Raw genomic sequence first — 19119 nt, forward strand, 5'->3', positions numbered from 1 at the left:
TATGTGTATACACATGCACACACACATGGGTGTACAAGTACTAGGACTTGAATTCAGGGACTCAACCGCTTTTTTTGCTGCTGAATGGCAACTCTACCACTTAAGCCATGACTCCAGTTCCAGTTTTTGTTGATTAATAGAAGATAAGAGTCTAACAAATTTGTGCACCCGGGATGGTTTCAGTTATCTCAGCCTCTTGAGTAGTTATACAGGCATGAAGTGCTTGTGCCTGGTCTGTTTAGGGGAATTTTTACTTGTAGTAGTCAGTGGATTAATGTGTCTGTTTCGATCTATCTATCTTCTATGTATCTATCTATCTACCTGTCATGTATCTATTTATACCACATTATTAAAAGGAAGTAAAATTTCCATTTTCTCCTTTCTTTCCTCCCTTTGTCAGTTTGATATACTTATATCTATAATAAATAGTCTAATGAAAAGCTAAGAAAAAGAAGCAATACAAGGCAGGGGAGAAGTGAGATTAATTCATGACTAGAAGCTAATGGTCATGGGTTTGCCTCCTGTCAGCTGTACTTGATGTCAGATAGCAAAATGCTATGATGGTTATAGTATAATACTAGAACATCTAGACTATAATAACAATACTAATACTGTAAAGCATCATGTGATTAGATGTTGATTTGAGTAGTAAAGAAAAATTCAACCCTGGTCTTATAGAAAGATAAATATTTAGAATATTTTTATAGCAAGTGGAAAGTGAACGGAATGTCTAATAGTGAGGAATCATAAGAAAGGAAAATAATAATAGAAAAAGCTATTCAAAACATAAAGGATTCTGTGAAGAAAGGTGTGGAATCTTAAATTAGCCTAATATGTTCATAAGAAGCTGAGGAGAAACCATATACCACACTAGTATACTAGATTTTTCTAGAGATGGTGCTGGCTACATATGAAAGTAAAGTTATAAACAATTGGTTAGAGTTGGATTATGGTCAAATACTCACCTATACATATTTTTTGTTACTTTTTAAGCATTTGTAAGCAAAGCATAAGATTTAATACAAGTTCAACTGGGGTGAGGAGAAACTAGAATAGAGACCTAGTGGCAAAGTATATGTATAGTAAAACAAATGAGAGAAGATAAATTTCAAATACAGCAGAGGAAATGCATATTTAAGAACATTTGAAGACTCTCGTAGCAGATTAAATAAATATGTACATTAGAGAAATGTAAAATTTTTTTAAATGCACAGCTAAGAGCCTGACTATCTAGTAAATATAATAGTGACTAGTGGACCATGGAAGAAAGAAAGAGAGTGATATGTCAATTATTATAAATGTGAACTTTGACAAGAAAGCAAAAACTTCATATGGATTGAAAAATCATAGAATTGGAAATCTGGCAATGTGTTTGAGAGTTAGGTCACACAGTGAAGGTCATCTTTGAAAAGTGGCCTCATAAATGTATCATATTTGTGAATTGACAAGTCCTTCCAAGACAGTCAAGAATTCTGTTTCTGACCATGATGGATTAACAGGGTCCAGATTTTCCCTTCAATTTAAGCAACTGAAAAGGAAAGAAAAGAAAAAAGAACCAAGAGCTTTGAAAATATTAACCCACATACATTTCAAGGTCAAGATCACTACGATCCCTGAAAGAAAACACATGAAGAAAGCCCTGCAATTGCTTCCACATTACTACCCATAGTTCAAGTAGTTCTAATAGGCCAAAGGGGTTGGGGTTCATGGGCAGAATATCTAAGAGAAGGAATACAGAGAGGATACTCCAGAAAACTGCAGAAGGATCTATATGGACTGGTTTGCATATGCACAGACTATGAATATGAAAAACCCAATCTCTGAAAATATGCACCAGAACAAATTGGAAAAACCACAAATTAAAAGTATAGCACCTGTCAAAAATATTCACAAAAAGCAGAAATATATGACTCATAACCAGGATGGGAAAACATCAGGAGAAACATATACAGCTATGACCCAGATAAAATTAATAGGCCTGAAATGAAAAGAACATATATACATATGTTTATCTAATATAAATATGCTATAACAAAACAAAGGAAAGCAAAATGAAGTGCAAAATAAAAAAGATTGAAACAATAAAGCCCAAATTTCCATAGGTTAAGCATAAAATATCAGAAATGAGATACAAAATAAGATTAACTATAGGGCTGGGAAGGTGCCTCAGTGGTAGAGTGCTCGCCTCGCATACACAAGGCTCTGGGTTGGATTCCTCAGCATCACATAAACAGAAAAAGATGGAAGTGGTGCTGTGGCTCAATTGGTAGAGCACTAGCTTTGAGCTGAAGAGCTAAGGGACAGTGCCCAGACCCAGAATTCAAAACCCATTACCACAAAAAAAAACAAAAAACCTGTAGATTAGACACTGTAGAGGAAATGTAGTAAGTTTAAAATGTAGCAATAGAAAATATCTAAAATAAATTTTAAAATTATAAAAAGCCATAATAAACCCAGTTATGTTGGTATGTTGGTATATGCTTGTAATCCTAGCTAACAGGAGATATAGATAGGAGGATTACACAGGTGGAAGCCATCCTGAGCAAAACTGTTAGTGAAACATTATCTTAAGAAAAAAAGAAAACCAAGTTGGGTATAGTGACATATTCCTGTAACTCTTAATTATGCAGGAGGCAGAAATAGAAGGATCATGGTCCAAGCCAGCCATGGACAAAGCAAGATACAGTCTGGATTAGGTACATGCCTCAAGTCGGAGAGTGTTCACTTAGTGAATGTAAGGTCCAGTATCCCAAACCTTCTAAGAAGAGTTGGGTGCTAGTGGTTCACTCCTTTAATCCTTGTTACTCAGGAGACTGACATCTAGAGGACTGAAGTTCTGGGTCTGCCCAGGCAAAAAGTCTATGAGACCACATCTCCAAAATAACCAGCAAAACCTGAGCTGGTAGTAGCGTGCCAGCTGAGCAGGCACCCCACGTAGCAACTATGAAGGCCTAGGTTCAAATCTTAGTGTTGGTGAAAGAGAGAGAAAGACAGAGGAACAGAAGAGAGTTTTTGCAACTTACAAGTACAATACAAAGAACAGGAACATACCTACTATAGTCTACCAGAAACAAAGAAAAAAATCATTGAAAAATATTTCAATGGCCAAACTTTTATAAATTCATGAAAATGATAACCTATGCAAACACACAAACCGAAAAAGTTCCATGAACACCAAGAAAGAAAAAGATAACTATATAGAAAAGCTTTATTAACATATTTCCACAAAAGGAATGATTGAAAGCATTAGAAAAGGTAAACAATTGTAAAGGGTAAATAAAACCAAATACAATAAATGAATTTATATATTTAAGAATATCTATACTAATTAATAATCTTAGCCCAGGTATATTGCTAATTTGTCAACTATATGATTATCACATCAAGGCTCTGGTCTCAGTCCCCAGCATCACAAGTAGTTAAAAATGTGAAAATTATAATATCAGAATATTATGAACTATGTCAAACAAATAGATGGAATGGATTATTAAAAGATACAAACTTCCAAAACTCATTTGAAAAGAAAAATATGAAACCAATCATGTGCATAATAGCAATGTCTTTTAAAGAAATTAAATTCCTAGTTTATAGGCTTCCAAAAAATAAAACACTGGTCCTACATATTTTAGCTGTTGAATTGGGTCAGACATTTAGGGGGGAAAAAACTCAAGTCAGTTTTATATAAATCCTTTCAGAAAACAGAACAGGAAACAGTTCTATTTTATGAGGATGGTTTATACGGTTTCAGCATATTATGCTTTACTGAAACCAACATCATAATAAGATATTAGGCCAATTTTCCTGAAGAACATATATGAAAAAATACTTGAAGAAGGTTTCAGCAAATTGAGACCAAAAATACATAAAAAGAGTAATAAAACTATATAATCATCTCAATACAGAAAAAGCAGTTGATGAAACTTTCATAATTTAAAAGCCATCTGTTATGCTATTATTCAGTCTAACTAGTGACCTCTCTGAAAAGACTGTGGGTAAATTACAGTGAATAGCAAAAATAGGGACGCTTTCCTCCCATTGCCAGAAACAAAACCAAGTTTGCTATCAAATTATCTCCTTAACATTCAGAATTAGAGATCTTAGCCAATGCAATAAAATAAGAAAATTAAATGCCTACATATTGAAAAGAAATAAACAAGGCTGTTTTAATTCATAAGTGGCATAGTTTACCTAAGAAATTCTAAGGATTCTGTTTTTGAAAAAGTTCCTGCAACAAATAAATAAATACAATATCCAGGCACTGGTGGCTCATATCTACACTCCTAACTATTCAGGAGGCTGAGATCTGAGGATCACAGTTCGATGCCACCCCAGGAAGGAAAGTCTGTGAGACTCTATCTTCAATTAGCCATCAGAAAACCAGAAATGGTGCTGTGGCTCAAAGTGGTAGATTGCTAGCCTTGATCAAAAAAGCTCAGAAACAGAGAGTGCCCCATAACCAAAATTTTTAAAAAACACCAAAATTAATTATATATATATAGACAAACAGCAATTTGAAATCAGAATTTTGAAAAAAGAACTACCTATAGTAGCATCCAACATCATGAATATTTAAGAATAGATTTGCCAAAATATATGTATAATCTGCATACTGAAATTTGATGAGAGAAAAAATTTATAAAATGCTCATAAGTTGAAAAATTATAGCTCATCATTTGTTAGGATTCTCTGGATAGTTCTATACAATCCAATATAGTCTGTTTGGTAGCGATTAGCAAGTCAGTTCTAAAATTCAAATGCAAGAATAAAATTGGGAGATTCAAAAGTCAGTGAAACTAAAGAGTCAAAAATAGATCCACATTTATAGTCCATTGACTACAGTCCATTGACTATTTACAAGCATGCCAAGGAAAGTCAATGTGGTAAAGAAGAATCTTTATGAGAGACAATGCTGTAATAGATAGCTATGCACACACACACACACACACACACACACACACACACACACACACACACACACACACACGAGAACTTCAATCCTTAACCACATCAAACACAAAAACAAACTCAAGTGAACAAGTGATAGTTGAGCATTGGTAGCTCATGCTACTCACATGACTGAGATCTGAGGATCACAGTTTATAGACAGCACAGAGTGACTTTATTTCCAATTAACCAGCAAAAGTTACTTGACTGGAGGTGTGACTTGTGACTTGTGTGATAGAGCACCAGCCATCAACAAAAAAGGCATGGAAGAGTATAAGGCCCTGATTTCAACCTCCAGCAGTACCAGTACTGCTTTTTGTACCAGTACAAAAAGAAAATTGGGGGAAGAGGATAATAAGGCTGTGAGAGTGGAAACTACAAAATGCCTAGAAACAAAGTATAGAAGAAAACTTTTTGTAATCTCGAATGGGTAAATGGCATAATAAGATATTAAAAACATGAAGCATAAAAAAGGAAAACAAGCCAGGCGCCAGTGGCTCACAACTGTAATTCTAGCTATTCAGAAGGCTAAGATCTGAGCTAAGATCGGGCTGGTTCAGAGCCAGCCCAAGCAGGAAACTTCATAGACTCATCTCCAATAAACCACTAGAAGATCAGAAGTAGTGCTGTGGGTCAAATGGTAGAACACTAGCCTTGAGCTGAAGAGCTCAGGGACAGCGCCCAGGCCCAGAGTTCAAGCTCCACGACTGACAAAAAAAAGGGAAGACAAATTATAAAATATCAATAGCAATATAAATAAAATTAGCTCCTTCTAAGATATTGTTATGAAAAGATAAAACGTCATAGGTTTGGTCAAAAGCTTTTCAAATATAAGTGATTTATAAAGTAAAGCATATACAAATATATATAAAGTATATATTAAAAGACTCACAAATCTCCACAAATTACATCGACATCAAATATAGTGAAAGCAGGGGTTATACTGTGGGAGAGGGACATACAAGGGGAAAAACAAATCGTTTAAATAGGGGTACAGGTGGACCCATTGCAACAATGAGGTGTACAAGTCGTTATGTCAAAAACGAACTTTACAACTTTGGTGCGGGGGGCGGGGGGGGGGAGAGGAGGGGGGAGTGGGGAGGATTGGGTGGGGGGGCAGGGGGAGGATGGGAAGGGGAAACAAAGGAGGAGGCTACAATGCTTGATAAGAAATGTACTCATTATCTTGCCCACCTAATTGTAACCCCTCTGTACAGTATTTTCACAATAGAAAAAAAAACTCACAAATCTCAGCAATAAGAGGATAAATATAAGATATAACATGTTTAGATTTCCTGAATAGTTCTATCCAATCAATGCAGTCCATTTTGTAGGGATTGCCTACACCTCTAGTTTTTTCCTTAGTTAATTGGAAATAGTCTCATAGACTTTACAGCCTCAGCTAGCTTTGAACTGTGAGCCTCTGCTCACAAAAGTTTAAACGACATTTCTCAAAACTACAAATTGATGTCAGGTGCTAGTGGCTTGTGCTTGTAATTCTAGCTACTCAAGAAGTGAGGATCACAGTTCAAAGCCAGCCCAAGCAAGAAAGTCAGGGAGACTCTTATCTCCAATTAACCATCAAAAGAGCCAGAAACAGAGTTGTGGCTCAGTGTGATTGTATATTACAATTGTATAGTACACCTCAGTGTGATTGTAAATATAGATGTATGTTATTTTATTATAAATAATTTTAATTCTCATTTACTTACAGCTAAGGCAATATGGTGAGTTATTAAAAGTTGTTAGGAGGAAACATTTATTACAGTTCACTTTAGCACATTAAGGCAGTAAGACAATTACTTGTTTTTAAAAATATATTGAAAATCTGATAGAATTGAGAATAATTATTCTAGAGGAAAGATTGCTATAAATTAATTTTATAAGATATTGCAGAAGGACTGATAGTTTGGCTCTATTGCAAGAGTACCAGTCTAGTAAGTGAAAGTTCAAATCTTAGTATTGAAAACAAAAGAAGAAATCAAGAAGAAAAGGATTTAGTTGATCATTTCAAGTTTTGTCAATTTGAACTTAGTATGGGAGCCTAAAACTGAGGCTGAAATTCAGGGCCTGGGTACTGTTATTTGGCATTTCCACTCAAGTGGTCCTCTACCACTTGAGCCACAGCTCCACTTTGGCTTTTGGGTTGCACAGACTGTCCTGTTCAAGACTGGCTTCAAACCTCAATCCTCAGATGCCAGTCTCCAGAGTAGCAAGGATTATAGATGTTGAGCCACTGGTAATCCATGTATAAAGACAGGAAATGGAGATTGAGAAATGGAGATTGAGAGCCTGTGGAACTGGCCTTTGAAAGTGTGGGCCACAGAATGGAGAGATTAGAGATGGCACCAGAGTAAGATGAGGATTAGCAACTTGACTGAATTTGAGTATTCTCTAGGAAAGACAAAGGGAAGATATTCATGCAAAGAACTGGAGATGGAACAAAATAGAGAACAGGCAAGAGAGAAGGGAGGCAGATATGTCCTGACCTAAGCCCTGGGGCAGAGGGAGTGCTTCGGGCAACATTAAGCCCTGAGTGGTCATTAGAGCAAGGCTGTCTATACATAGACAGAGCTGGAGGCCAATTACCTTAGGAATGTGATTTCAAGACTCATGTTCCCCAAATACATTAGTCTTTTTCAACAGTGCCTGGTATCCCACAATTATGAGTGTGTTCCTCTGGCATCTGGATTCTTTCTCCTATTAAGAAAACATAAATAAATGAAGCTCTTGTACTGAGAAAATAACGTATTGAGCCTTTTAAACATTTTTAAAGAGTGTTTTACAGTTCCCCGTTCATTAGATTCTTCTGAGTTCAGATTTGGACTGAAGAACATGGTGGTAAACTATGGATTCTTGAGATTTCTGAGATGGAATAGAGGGGACACCTTGGGAACTAATAAGGACACAAACTCCAAAAGAAACCCTCAAGTAAGCGTATCTCTTCCTATGGGAAAGCCAGCAAGGAGCCATTCTGGCAAATGGACAAGGAGCTCAGGAAGTACAGAGAGGAGTCAGAAGTTATTAGCGAGGTGAAATGAGGTGTAGCATGTCAGATGATGTCAATGTTCTCGGTAAGATATAGGGTGAGATCATTTACCAATTGCACTGAGGACTTAAAAAGAAAGGCTGCTTGCTTTGGTCCTGAGAGGCTCCAAAACAGTTGATTAGCACAGTCAGCGAGCAGATGTGACTGCTCGCTGTAATTGGAGCCCCTACCACCGCAGATGGCCAGGGTTTGCATGGTCTTTCCTTTAAATTTCCTCTGCAAAGTGAAAAACGAAACAGGTAGAAGAGTGTGAGAGGTGTGGGGAGCTGAGCAGGAGCTCGGCATGTCTCAAGGGGGTGGTAATCTTGTGGAACTGAGACAAGCATTGGGAGTTTCAAGAATGAAGGCTGGGCCAGGCCTCAGAAACAGAGCAGTGTCTCCCATATACAGCCAAGAACCTATTTGACCTTAGACAAGCTGCCAATATGATTTCTTCTGGAAATTAAGTTGTATCACGGATTTGACCATGAAAATCTGTCCGGGGAAGGAAGTCTTCACTACTCAGAAAATGGCTGATAATTCAGTTGAAACAATAACAAATACCAGCCTGGAAGTTTCAGAGAACACGGATGGAGAACTGTTAGCAAGAGGGAAAAGGGCCAGGTGATGGCCCCTTCACCACCTCCCCTTCACCCTTTGTCAGCAGATTGAAGATGTGGTGAAGAGCCATACCTCAGGAATTTAAATTTCTGGCTTGCCTCTTATTAAATGCCTGACTCTGAACAAGTTGCTTCTCTAGCTGGGTTTAACCTCCCTTGCTTATACATTGGCTATGATCACCCAACTCGATAGCTAACTGGTCACATGACCTCATCCATAAACAAGATTCCTATAAATACTCAGTGCTCCAAACACTCCTTATTCTGTTTTACAAAAATTGTTGGCTCAAAACTCACATTTCCTGATGGCTATAGCACTTCTCATTTTGCTTCCATCTTTAATTATATATATGTATATATATGTATATATATATATGTATATATATATATATATACATGGATTTTCTCCCCAAGAATGTGTGTGCAAGGATATGTCTACCTTATCTCTCTTTGTCTCCTTAATGAGACCACAAACTTTAGGAGAGCAAGAAAATGTACATGGGACTTCTCATGTATCCCTTTCAGTTTCTAGAATGTTCTTCCGATTGCACTCAGTAAATACTTGTTAAACAAATGAGATTGGAAGCCCTTGCTGCAAAACTTCCCTATGCTCTGTATCAATTACACGGCTTAGGAAGAGGCAGGTGTTGGAATAATTTAGCCAGGGTTTGGGTGCTCTTGTTGGTTTCCCAGTTGGTCTGTGACTATACATAGATTCAATCATAATGAAGCTAACAAAGGAGAGATGACATTTTTTGGAAGGAGAAAAGGAATTTGGGATATTACATTCTAACATTTGTCACCTCCCTGGCTGACAGCAGCACACGTTCCCTTTGGCTAAATTTGGATCAAATGTTGGCTGAGTGCACTAAGCAAGCAAGAGCTGCATTGTACCTCTATTTTGTGACATATGAGCTCTCTGCTTTAATCTCTCCTCTACTGTATAAAAGAGGATCTGAGGCTGTTAGACTTCAATCCAGTGATTCATGCAGCGGGCACACAATAGATTCCACCTCTCTCCTCTCGGCTGCACAATATCAGGCTAAACAAAATGTCTTAGGGAGCTTCGGCACATGTAGTTAGCCTGTCACCGAGCGCCCCAACCCCCCACGCTACCCCTCCCCCCCCACCCCACACGCTCCTTTTCTTCTTCCACTGAGCCAGAGTCTGAATGCCCAGCACCTGCCTTTTTACTGACATTTCCACAAAGGTAAAGGAATCAACCCTTTGTCAATTCCAACCAAAATGATCTGTTTGGAAACAATAAGATGAAAAAGCCTGCCCCTTACCCCTACCACACATACACACACACACACACACACACACACCTCCTTGCTGCTGGATTACAGTGTTAAGGATTATAATAAAGGACACTTGATTTTATTGATTGAATGAGGGATGGAGGTTTTTGCTGGAGTACCCATCATGGCAGATGAGCAGTCTCGTTGGCAGATACCTCTGCCCAGCTACTTCTTTTCCATGTAGGTTTGCACTGGGGCTTGTTGAGAACTTCAGCTGTTAGGATGAGCCATGGTGTTCCTTCCTGTGTCACTTGAAGCAGTCAAATGCCTGCAGCCATGGAGGTGGGGGGGGGGTCTTAGGACAGTGAGACCATAGACAGCCAGGGAGCTGCAGGAGGGAGGCTGCGGGCACTGCAGGATGAAGAGCTTCAGGAGAGGTGACAGGAAAAGCACAGTTGGAATAAAGAAGGAGAATCAGATAGAGCAGACAGGAAAAGAAATCGCCCTTCTCCCTGCAAAAGTGACTGTCTGCAGAACCTATTATTTCTCAGCAGCATCTATTTCGGTTAGATTTCTAACCCCTCTCTCCTGCTCCCCTTCTGCTCCCTTCCTTGGGCCCTTCCCCCACCCTGTCTAATACCCAAGTTTGAACAGTGCAACCAGTCAGCAACAGTGCAACCAGTCAGCAACAGTGTAACCAGTCTGCCGGGGCAGACTTCACTAATCTTGTTTTGTTTTGTTTTGCTTTTGTTCTCTTCTTCTTTGGGGGGGTTTCATATTATTATTAACATTTTCATATGCTAATTTTTTGCATTATATATGTCTTCTTTTCTAGTTACCCTCTGTGGTGGTGGTTGTGTCATACAGTCTGACTTCATTGTCCACTGAGCCAGGCAAAAGGGACATGGTCAGTCACCTGCTGACCAAATTTAAGCAGTGATCTACTTTCCAGACTTAAAAAAAAAAAACTCAGACTGCATGTTTGCTAAGAGACCTGTCGGGGCCAGGGTTCTTGTTAATATGAGCATATGTCTCCATATACTTTGTACATTTATTTAAATGTATTTATGCAGTCCACTCATAGATGAAACACCCCCCCACACAAATTCCCTCTGGTGTTACTGTCTTTCTGATTGCTAGCTTAAAGAGAAACAGTTCCTAAGAGCATATGGTTTCCAAAACACAGCCCTTCCCCCTCCCTTTTGGTTTACACAAAATGAGTGGCCGCCCCTCCCCCCACCACACAGCGCCTCTGCTCTTTGCTTCCAGTCTAAAACCAGGGGGCAAAATCATTAGTTCCCAATTACCTTAAGCTATGCAAGATAACCTCTCTCAAGAGCTGTTGGTAAAATATGCATACAGTTCCAGTGTCTAGACAGTTATGAAATATGGGTGTAGGGTTTGGCCACTGCAGAACACTGATGCATCTCAAATGAAGTGCTTTTATTAAAGAAGTATAATCACCAGGATAACTAATTATGTCAATACCACATAGTTAATTAAAGCCATTATAGTTACTATTCCCATGGAGAAGAGGTCAAATAAAGCGACCATCTTCTTTATGCTACCATGCTAACAAAAGAAGGAGAAATGAAGTAAAACACAACACAGAACTCTACATCTTGAGCCTTTTTTGGTTTGAAACATTTAATAACTACATAGTATGGTACCCAAATAAACAAAACAAAAAAAATCAAAAAGGTCTTTCAGTATAATCATGCCCTAAGATGACTGGGTTGTTTAGAAGACCACCTTGGAATTTATCTGTACTATAAGAGATTACCCATTGCTTGATTGGTACAAGAAGCAATAACAGGAAATAGGAAGATGGAATGAATAGCCACTGGGTTCTTGTTTATCTTTCAGAGAAACAACCTAGAGGGCAGGACTTGGGTTTCAAGTCACCTTGGCTTCATGACAAATGCTAGGAATGTGGCTCCTTATGGCCCGGCAGACTCTCGTGGGGGCCATAGAGTAACCACTCAGGTTAGATGTTCAAGTTCATTTACCATCTGAAGGTACCCAGATTACATAGTGTGCAGCTTCACAAACAAATATAAAGGATGATTCAGACATGAACGTAGACATTCTACAACAACAGTGTCATTGTTTTATAGAAGACTTTGGACCAAACACCCACATACCTGAAGGCCTGCACATATGTTTGCTATACACATCAGAGAGAGAGAGAGAGAGACAGACAGACAGACAGACAGACAGACAGACAGAGAGAGAATGAGAGAGAGAGAGAGAGAGAGAGAGAGAGAGAGAGAGAGAGAGAGATCTCAGAAACTGTCTGAAAAAGAAACCCAAGATATTTTGATCCTCCTCGCCTGAAAATTCACTGTGTCATTATATCATTGTCATACCTTCTTCTCAAAGCTGTTCATTGTACACAGAGGGGATTTGCATTTACTTCTCCTGATTAACAAAGAAAACTTTGTATAAAAGGGCTATGCTCTGAGATGTGCAAATGTGGCCAGCCTGACCCCCTGTAGGAGGAAGGCAGACAAGCAGGAGGGAGAAGAGGTAGATGAGGAAGGAGGAAGAATGCTTTGATCCCTTGGCTGCACACACAATGTAGTGGTGGCATACTCCCAGCAAGCTCTGACCCTACCGGCTAAAGTCTGGTGTGGAGTCAAAGAGTGGCAAGCAATATGAGTGGCGTTTCCTACAATGGAAAGCCACAAAAAGCTGAGAAATCCCAGTTCTTGCTGGGGTTTGTTCTTCCAGTTGTCCTGAGGGTTGTTGATGCTATTGCAGTTGTTGTTATTTTCTAACTCTCCAAGTTAAAATGTTGTTTCCTCAAGCAAGGAAGGTCTAGTTATTTTAATATATACTATAAGCAAAGTACACATAGAAAAAAAAAGTTACACGGGACTTGGAAAACAGTCAGGGGTGAAGGTCTTTCTTGGTCCAGTTGTTTAACCTGACACAGGAAGTATTTAGATATAAAGCAATAGTTTATGGTTTGCTTGTTTTCAATTTTCTTCTTCCTCTGTTTCTCTTTCTGTCTCTCTTTTACTCTTTCATTCCTTTCAAAAAAATACATTTTATTATCATTAAATAGTAGTACAAAGGAGTTACCCTTCACCAAATCAACTTCTAAGTACAAGGCCTCTTGATTGATGTCATTCCTTTCATCATTCCCACCCAAAACTTTCAAGCCAACCTCTCCCCTCAAGTTTCCTAGTTCCATAGTATTTCTTCCTCCCTCTCTCCTTCCTCCCTCCCTTCCTCCCTCTTTTCCTCCCTTCCTTCCTTCCTTCCTTCCTTCCTTCCTTCCTTCCTTCCTTCCTTCCTTCCTTCCTTCCTCTCTTTATTTTCTATCATTCAAATCATCAAAAAGTCAAATCTCTATCTCCAAATCTCCTCCTTGGATTTGTTTTTTCTTCTCGTGGATCTTCAATACTATTGCTGTCAACCAGACAGAAACAATGAGGAGAAAGGAGCCAAAAACAAACCATCTCGGTCTACCTTTAAGCCTTTTTTCAGTTGTGACCACATCTAGGAAATCCTTGCCATCAACTACTTCCCCCCGACCTCCTTTCTAGTACTTTCTATATCCTTCCACCTCTCTCCTTTCTCTGTCACCTTGCTCCCAATCACCCTTGCCTTTAGATCCCTGATCCACAAGACACTTACAGTTTGATCTTTCTCAGTGTTGCTCCTGTCCAGTGACTCTTGGCCCTGATGGGTCCCCAGAATTGTCCTATAGAATTAGTTATACACTCCTTACTTGGATAAGGAGTTGTTTGTGAGTGAGCAGAGCCAGAAGTCAGATCTTGTGACTTCTCATGCATCTATCCTCAACTATTCAGGCTTTCATATCATTCTTATGTGATGTGTACATGCCTAACTCTGAGAAATTCCTTGTCTCTTCTATACTCCCCCTAGGATCATCTCATACTCCAGCAACTCCAGACCTTTGCTTCCTAAATGTTTTTGGTGTTCAATCTCCTTACCCTCTCAAAGTATCCTCCAAAACTCAACTCTATGAATCCTTCAGTTCTTATTTTAATGCCTCCAACTAGGAAGTCTCTCTGATGGGACTCAGTTACAGTTACCCTTATCACTGTGTGCTCTCAGAACATATTTTTTAATACATACTATTGAACCAGTGTCATAGCCTGCCTGTAATAATAAGTATTGATCATATCATTTTTCTCTGATTAAACTCTATAAAAATTCAGAGGCCAAATCTTACCAGTCTCTGTAAATACTTGCCATGGAAGTTAAAAGGTCATTTTATAAGATGTTGGTGTTTTCTCAAAGACAGAGTAAATATCCAACTACTTGAAAAAGTTCTGTATTATATCAACACAAGGAGAGAAATGATCATTGTGGCATTTCCATCTCCAACACTGTGATCTAAAGTCAATGATTGTTATAATCTGGACATAGGTCGTATTCTCCAAGACCCATGAGATAAAGGCCTGTCCCCAAAGTTACACTCTTGGGAGGTGGTAGAACCCTGCAGAGGTGGAGCTTAGAGAGGGATCTAGGTCCTTGTAAAGTGCTCTCAAAGGAAATTGTAAGATCCCAGCCACGTAATCTCTCATGCTATAAGGGCTTTACTCTACCATATGCTTCCTGAAATGGTATACCACACTCACCAGAGGCCTAAAATAAATAGAGCTACCCAATCATACACTAAAACCTTCAGAATGAATGAGCCACAATAATATATTTTTTCTTTGTAAGTTCCTTGTGTCCTGTATTTTGCTCTAGTGATTGAAAACATATAGCTGTTACAGATAATCTACAAGAAAAGTGAAATCAGCAAACCAACCCCATAAATTATCCAAAAAATACTTGAATCAATAAAAAATTCATAATTTTGTTTGCAATGTATGCTGAAAACATCATGTTACTGTAAAGTCCAAGATTTATGCCTTGCTACTCAAGCAGGTACAAATACTCTCCTTATAACTACAAACATCTTAATGTTATAACTGTCTCTGATATGGGTATAATAGATGAAATATCAGTGTATGAAAATTCCTGATATCTGAGTTATAGTTCTTCTTACTAGCAGTTGGATGAATTGAGGAAGATCCAAGAGACATCTACCTCACCTACTTTTGAACTTTCTAAATTTTAGAAAAGAAAATAGAACAATAGCTTTAAAACTATTAAAGAAAGAAAACTTAAAACACCTTGATACACAATTTTTGACTATATAAAAATTTTATTTTATTTTGGTGGGGAATTTTTTATCCATTTGATGTTATAATACAATACGAAAAGAGTCTAAGTAAAATTAGAAATAAAAAGCCGCAATGCCAAGTTGAAACAATACAAGACAAAAATGCATTATCACATGTCATACAAACTTAGAACAATACCAAGTCACCACTGCCACTTGCATATAACTATAGAAGCACATGGAGGTAATAACAAAATAAACCACAGACTATTATACTGAGTGAATATAAAATAACCGTAATACAAAGGCAAGCAATTGGAAGCATCATAAAAAAATAATTGGATCTTGAAGATTTTAGAGCTTTGAGAAAAATAATTTAAAAGTATTTTGTTATTCAAAAATGTACTTTTCTTCTTATTGAATAAATTAACTAATACACTACTGAAATACAATGAACTCACAGTTAAAAAGTATACAGCTTTGACTATCTCAGGCTGGAATGAGCCTGTGATAGCTCAGTGATTACCAGGTGATGGATACTGAGTGACTATAATTTCATCAAAAAAAAAGTATCAATAGAAAAGAAATTAAAATGTAGAATCATGGTCTTTATTGAAGGAAGAAAAACAGGAAGAGGGAAGGGAAGGTAGGAAAGGGAGAGATATTAGAAACAATAGATAAAACCTCTGGAAGAAAGATGAGAGGTTGATAAGTCTAGACAATATCACTGACTCACTACTTTGTCTCAGAGTCCCAAACACCTCTTCACTTTTCTTTCTGTCATGGGTTCTTGACATTACACTCTGATCAAAGCTTAAGCAGGAAAACAGTAATACATGAATGAGGCACCCACATGATTTAAAAGAGATGAGAACTCTAAACAATTAATTATGAAAAGTTTTGAAGCACATGCCAATAACAAACATTCTAGACTAGGCACGAGTTAATCAGTGATGTTTCAATATACTTAAGACATCAGTAGCATATACACATAACTATATCCCTATTTAAGAGTTAACGGCTCCCCATTTAACTCTAAATCTTTTATAACACATCCACTGACCACTGTATTTTGCAATAAATGCACAAGGACGTGTAATTTCCTATGGCTGGTCATCAGAAAACAGAAAAGAAATGGTTTTTCCAAGCAGAAGATTGACTGTTGCTGCAAAGGTGTCACCAAGTATGATCTGAAATATGTGTACTCCCCCACCTGATCTCGCACTACTGGATTTCAAATTTATATCTGGGAAGTCCTGAGAGAGCTAAGATGTTTATCTCTTCTCAAGTAAGAAAAAAAATCCTAACCATGTGTCTGACACTTCTTATAACAATTATAGTGAATAGATACATTCAGAAGACTCTCACTATTGTGAAAATTGGAATAAACTATAAGAATCTCTTACCATCGTAAAACTTCTCATTGTTGAGCAGATACTTCCACAAATGTTACTCTAGTTTATTATGAAGTCTGTGAAGACCTTTTTATTCTCTACTTCAAGGTGATAGGAGTCTTAATAGACCCAATTGACTAATCAGATAAACTGCATGAACTAGTTGTAGAAGTTTAGGACAGTTAACTGACATAGCTTATCAACATCTCCAGGCCTCAGTTTTTTCAATTGGTAAAATAAAAATGTTCAATGTGGGTCCCTTCAATGTCACTTTGATTCTCTGCAGGGGTCAAATGGAAAAATATAAGCCACCAAAATGGCATTGTTGTATCAATAAAAAGAAAAAAGTGCCAAGAAACGTCCAGAATGGAGAATTATCATATTAGTTGTTGGCTTTTTCTGCAAATTCCACAGGGGCTAAAAACAAGAAAATTAGACTCTTTTATTTTTTTGGAGAGAAGAACCATGAAGAAAGAAAAATGACTACAAAGAATACAAAGCATTTTTAAATATTGAAGAATAAATGGATATGGTGTATAACTATCTAGAAATAGTTTTACTCAATAAATTCAGAGGACAATCATTTTTATCATACAGGTAGTATCCAAAATGTTCTGTCATGCATAGCTTCAATAAATTCCAGAGGATCGATACCATATTGACTCTGATACATACATAATGCAATAAAAACAGAAATAAATAATAAGTGATATTTTATAAATCCCATGTTCTCACTACTGACAACTATAAAACTCATTACTAAAACCAATTTTTGTTACTGTAAAAGAGAAAAGCTATTAGAAAAACTGCTAAACATTAATAATTAAGTAATAAAGAAAGCTTATAAACCAAATTCAGAATGTAAAATAGTACTAAGAGGAAATTTTATAAATTGAATATATTTATCAGAAACCAAGCAAGAAGTTGTAAAACTAGTGACCAGGAAACCAAAGGAATGAAAAGGAAATAGTAAAACAGCAGAGATAGATAGATAGATAGATAGATAGATAGATAGATAGATAGATAGATAGATTAGATAGATAGATAGATAGATGGATCTCACAGCATGTTCTTCCAGTAAAAAAATAGGTGAAAAAAATTTTGCCTTGTAATTCACTCTCTCCAGAAAACAATGACTGAATGCTCTTTTAAAGTGCATGCCTATAAGGACAAAAAGAAGAGAGGTTGGATAAAATGCAAGTCAAACAATGAATACTCCACAACTTTGCAAACTAAGAAAGATACTAACTACACAGAAATTGAGAAACTCCTATTTGCTTGGAAAAAAATTGCTGGAGTTCACATTTCAACACTCAGCACCTCTGAAAGTGAGAATAAAGGGAAGCTGCACAAAAATAAGGTGATCTGACCTGGTTACAGTTCTGTTTGTGAAACCCATCTCCAGCCTCCACCTCTCTTCCCTGCCAACCCCTTCACTCCAGCAAGCAAAAGTACTAGAAGCTTACTTCCAAGGAAAGCAGTGACTGGCAGTTGGGAAGCACTGGACCTACTAGGGAAAACAACAATAACCACTAAAGAAACCAATGACATCCTGGTAGAGGCCGAATTGTGAGGTCCCATTCCTGTTTTTTCACTCAGTTACTGAGGTGTTAATAACCAGTCTTCTGATACCAGGCTGGAGATTAGAAGATTATTCATGGAAACACTGACTACCCAAGAGGAGAAACCTAAACATAATGGCACAACATGTTCCTGGCAGCCTCGCCAGTTCAGGCTACAGGAAGTCCACAACTGACAAGTTCTACACAAGAGCGCAGAGCCGTCAATCAGCTACTCAGACCTCCTCTACTAAATATGATCACTCACTGGGGATAGGGCTGAGATGAGACGCAAGCTGGAGGTAAAAGAGACCTTGCAAGAAGAAAATTAAACACAGAAGTAAAACTCACATTAGTATATTTACAAAGATAAATGTATCACCCATGAATCAAGAACAAGAAGCTGTTCCCAAGGGATAATCAGGACATAGGATTACAAACATTGGATAGTAAAACCATAACCCTCAACATATAAATCCCAGAGAAAATATGAAATACCCTATTGAGAAAGTCTAAAGGACAATCAAACAAATGAACTGAAGGATGGAGACTAGAAAGGAAAACCCCCTAAAACCATCTTGAGGGGAGAAGTAAATGCATTGAATTTCCAGACAGCTAGGCAACAATATAAGCAGTTGTAAGGAATAGAAAGCCCAAGTAAAATCTCCTATTTGCTTAGACTTGGCATTTGATATAGGTGAGACCACTAATTTAGTCAAGAAGTGGTGCATACATATTCATAAAACACTGCATATTTTAGTTATGTACATATAATTAATAATAAATAAGGATTGGGAAGACATGTTTGTTTGAATCACATAAAATTGCTAGTATTCAACTTTTCATTTTTATTTTTTACCTAGATCAACTTGAGTTTCACAAAGTCCAATCTAATACACCAACTAGTTAATATTTACCTATGAAGGGAGGAGAAGACACAGAGGCATAGGTTTAAAACTGTAATAATAATGTTAAAGGTCCTTTCTAGGTCTATCATGAGCTCTGACAGAACAGAAATGTAATTCTCTTCTATGTACCAATAGGTTTTCAGACAAGATTACAAAATCATAGCAGATGGGAAATTACCACGATGGAGCCTAAAGTTGTTATGTTAAGAAAATTGGCAAAAAGTCCAAAAAGAAAAGAAGACAGATGAGATAAGAAATGAGAGAGCTGTCTTGGAA

This window comes from Dipodomys merriami, unplaced genomic scaffold (genome assembly GCF_024711535.1).
Source record: "Dipodomys merriami isolate MVZ:Mamm:240054 unplaced genomic scaffold, mDipMer1.0.p SCAF_8, whole genome shotgun sequence".
Classification (NCBI taxonomy): Eukaryota; Metazoa; Chordata; class Mammalia; order Rodentia; family Heteromyidae; genus Dipodomys; species Dipodomys merriami.